Genomic DNA, 4,255 nt, shown 5'->3' with positions numbered 1-4,255 from the left:
GGGGCTTTCTGCACAGATAGCCTAGACAAGCCTATGAACCTCAGGTTCTGGTTCTTGTCTCAAAAATCAAGGTAGACAGATCCTAAGGACCTGACCTCTGGCATCTACACACATACACACAAATACACTAATATTCAGGTACGCGTGTATATGTGCTCCTTACACATACACACACACACACACACACACACACACACAGCAACATGGCTCAGCAGGCCAAGGTGTATGATGCCCGATGGTGCACGCCTACTGACCTAAGTTTCATCTCTGAACCTATAAAAATGTAGAAGAAGACAAAGGTGTCCTCTGAACTCCACATATGTCCTGCAGCACATGCAACACCCCCTACACAGAGACATCATATAGCCCATGTACACAGTAAAAATTACTATATAAAATTGAGAAGTTTAAGGCAGGCACACACCTTTAATCCTAGCACTGGGGAGGCAGAGGCAGATGGATCTCTGAGAGTTTGAGGCAAGCCCGGTCTACAAAGCAAGTCCAGGAGAGCTACACAGGACTACACAGAGAAACTCTATCTTAAAAAAAACCAAAAAACCAACAAACAAAAAATTAATGTGAAAGCCTTCAAAGAAAAACGGGGGGGGGAAGCCAGATGTGCAACTATTACAGGTTCTAAGCATCTGATGGTATTCCATGCTATCTGTGGTGATCCAGGAATAAAATATACAGCATGGATATTTCTTGTGCTTTTCCAACTATTTGGGGGAAGAAAACGATAAGGTATTTCTCACCAGCAAAGGAAGAAGTGAGATTTGGATAATTTTTTTCTTTAAAAAAAAAAAATCTATGCCCCTAGAGGCATTTCAGGTATGTCTTTTGTATGACATGTGTGCCAGTGGGTCACAGAGAAGAGAGATGCTATGTCTATGCTCAGCATTCTGACCTACGAACACCTGAATGATTAGGAGCCTACCGTCCCCTGAAAAAAACAGGCCCTGGGAGCGAGCCTGAGACGACCACCAGTCAGGCATAGCAGTGGCTGCGGGTGGAGTCAGGGTAGATCATGCCTGTGATGACTCCTGCCTGGGACCTTAATGCACAGCGAAGCATAGCACTTCTGAGACCACTCCTGACCCGGACTCCACTAAGAGGAACAAGTAAGTGGTAGAGAAACGGAAGAGAAAGAGAAGCAGAAGGATATGGAGACGAATGAAGAGAGGCAGAACTGGAGACTGGACAGTAGTGGGGAACAGCCTGATACGAGTAGGCAGCGAATGATGCCACCTGGGACCATAGTGGGACCCTGTTCTGTGCTGTCTGGGGGGTTACATATCTGGCTCCGTCAGGCACCAAAGGCCAGGAAATGACCCTGGTCTGGGTTGCTGCTCAGGGACATGATGATATTTGGAGGCTGTGCAGAACTGGCCCAACCCCTCACCTGGCCATCATGGGAGAGCAGGCCCCAGGATCAGGAGAGCAGAAAAGCTCTGCCCCTTACCTACCGCCGCACAGAGCAGGCCCTGCAACTCAACTAGACAGTACAGTAGAGCTGGCCCTGGATGTCAAGGTTGATGGGGAGTTTCCCTGAGGGCAAGAGAGTGGGAGGGCCAGTGGACTGACCAGTTCAGAGACCCCTCAGGCCCAGATCCAGGGCTTTGAATTGGACTAACCCAGCATCTACCCCATTGATGAACTGCTGGAGCATGTGAAGGGGGTCTTACAGACCCAAAACTATTGGGTCTCCATGACACAGGGCAACAACAGGATATCTGAAAGGAGTCCCAGTATTGCCCAAGTAGCAGAGGCCAGGGGCCTCATACCAAACCATGGAGTCATTGCAATGAACATTTGCAAGCGAAGAAGTCTGGACAAAATTGCATACTAAGACATGCTCTTACACACTACAGCTTTCACAATGAGATTTCCCCCCCCCTCTGTTGGGAGGGAGAGTGCAAGGTGGAGGGCTGGAATGAGGGGAGAAGAGTGAGATAGGGGTGCATGGTGTAAAATTCAGAAAGAAGCAATAAAAAGTTTTAAAAAACAACAAAAAATGTATATATCATTGAACCTTCAAGAATGCTTTTGTTTTTTAAATTATTTGCAGTTTAAGTATGGTAGATCTTAAATTTGAAATTTTAAAATTTATTTGTTTTTATTCACTTTACATCCTAGTTGTAGCCTCATCCTCCTCCCCTCCCAGTCTCACCCTTCCTTCTTCCCCCCACACCCTGATTCCTCAGAAAAAGGGAACTCCCTTCCCCATACACCGCAGTTCATCAATTTGCATCAGGACTGAGCGAATCCTCTTCCCCTGTGTCTTGGCAAGGCAGTCCCACCAGGGGGCAGTGATAAAAAAGCTGGCAAGTGAGTCCTTGTCTGATGCAGTCCCCAATTCCCTTACTAGAGGACCCACATGAAGCCTTAGCTATTCATCTGCTACATCTTTGTAAGGGGCCTAGGTCTAGTTCATGCAAGGTCCTTGGTTGATGCTTCAGTCTCAGCAAGGCCCTCTGGGCCCTGGTTAGTAGGCTCTGTTGGCCTTCTTGTGGAGCTCCTGTCACCTCCTTTTCTCTTTCCTCCCACCTTAAATTTGGATTTTTAAACAATTGTTCTTGGCTGGAGATGTAAGTCAGTTGCTAGAGTGTTCAAATAGCACACAGGAAACCCTGGTTCAGTCCTCAGAACCTAGGGTGTCTGAGTCAGTTCTTAGTGTGTTTCTATGTTCTAAGAAATTATGGGAAAACACTTCTTAAATTACTTTTGCACAGACCAAGCATGGTGGTGCACTCCTTTAATTCCAGCACATGGGAGGCAGACAAGAGGATCTCTGAGTAGGAGGACAGCCTAGTCTATATGGTGAGTTCCAGGACGGCCAGCACTACATAGTGAGACACTGTCTCAAAAAAAAAAAAAAAAAAAAAAAAAAAAAAAAACCCTTTTACACAGAAACATAGCCTTTCCAGCACTCAGGCTTGGCTAGTGCTTCTTTTTTCACACACTAGCAGCAAAAATAAAATCATCAATGTTTGCTCTTCCTTTTGCATTCATGATGTTCATCTTTATCCTCGCCCATTTTATTATAATGTATTTTATCTTTTACTGTTTAGGACATCACAATTTGCTTATCACATCTTCAACTGTGTGTCTTAAATTGTTTTCTGGTTTCTGAAATCTCCTTTTAACATATCAACTCTAATTTATTTTAACTACTTTGATTTTTAGGGGTTTTATTGAATTTGTTGTATTATTTTATAATATAATTCAGAAGGACATTGTTTCTAAAAACTGAATAATACTTTGCAAATTACCAACTTTCTTCTTGTTGTGTTTTTATTCCTTCATCTTTTCATTTCTCTCTCTTCTTTCTTTCTTCTAATTATTTCCTTTATTCCATCATACATCCTTTTCTTCTTTCCTTCCTCTTTTCTATACTACTTCTTTTTCACTTGACTGTGGATCTATAAATAGCATCATTTATTTTGTCCTTTGCAGCATATATCATCAGATAGTATCTCCCAATATGGTAAAGCTAAATTTTCAATGACTCCCTTCCTACCTTAACTATAGCTGGCTGACCTTTCCTTGAGGTCCTGAAGTACCGCTGTGATGGAGTGTTGGCTGGAGACCTACCCACTGACTTTTTCCCTGAGATCTGCTCATAAGGTTTGACTCGTGGTCAGTGCAACATTGCAAAGCCCCATCAAGGCTTGTACATTTACTTTATTCTTGTGATAACTTCCCAATGGTGTAATTGAAGTTGGGCTTCTGTAGGTCTCCTTCTTTTTTGCTCAGACTCCTTAATCCACAACTTGAAAGCTTCCAACCTACATGAAATGAATTTTCAAAATATTCTGTAATAACTGCTACCTCCCAAAAAAAAGTAGAAGATGGAGACTCGGAAGTATAATCCAATACAAATACACCTTCTTCCTCTTGCTTGATACCATTTCTTTTCATAGATGGTACTAGTTTTGGAACTTCATTTCACAGCTCGTATAAGTTTTCTCCTCCTTCCTTTGTCAGTTTTTATAATTATTACTCATTTGCTTCAGTATCAGAGAATGTTGTTTTACTGCACTGTATTAGTCAGGACGCTGAAAAGGAGCAGAACGGATAAGATTAATCTAAACATAGTAATAGTGGATTTACTGGGGTGACTTACATGCTGTGGTCCTTGTAGTTCAATAATGGTTGTCTCCTGATAGAAAGTCCAAGAATCCAATAGTTGTTCAGTCACTGAAGCTGGGTGGCTAAGCTAGTCTTCAGCATACATGGGAATCCCAAAGAAGTA

General features: G+C 42.9%; 1 non-coding gene across 1 annotated transcript; it reads left to right on the top strand.

Annotated features, from left to right (window-relative positions):
* Positions 1 to 809: 809 nt before the first annotated feature.
* On the top strand, positions 810 to 941 carry LOC129683513 (small nucleolar RNA SNORA17). The gene has a single exon (XR_008721172.1). It is a non-coding gene; the product is annotated as a small nucleolar RNA SNORA17 (small nucleolar RNA).
* Positions 942 to 4,255: the final 3,314 nt, after the last annotated feature.

The sequence above is a fragment of the Psammomys obesus genome, unplaced genomic scaffold (assembly GCF_907164565.1).
Source record: "Psammomys obesus unplaced genomic scaffold, mPsaObe1.curated_primary_1811, whole genome shotgun sequence".
NCBI lineage: Eukaryota > Metazoa > Chordata > Mammalia > Rodentia > Muridae > Psammomys > Psammomys obesus.
The sequence above is the reverse complement of the archived record's forward strand: the minus strand, read 5'-3'. Positions and strand labels throughout refer to the sequence as shown.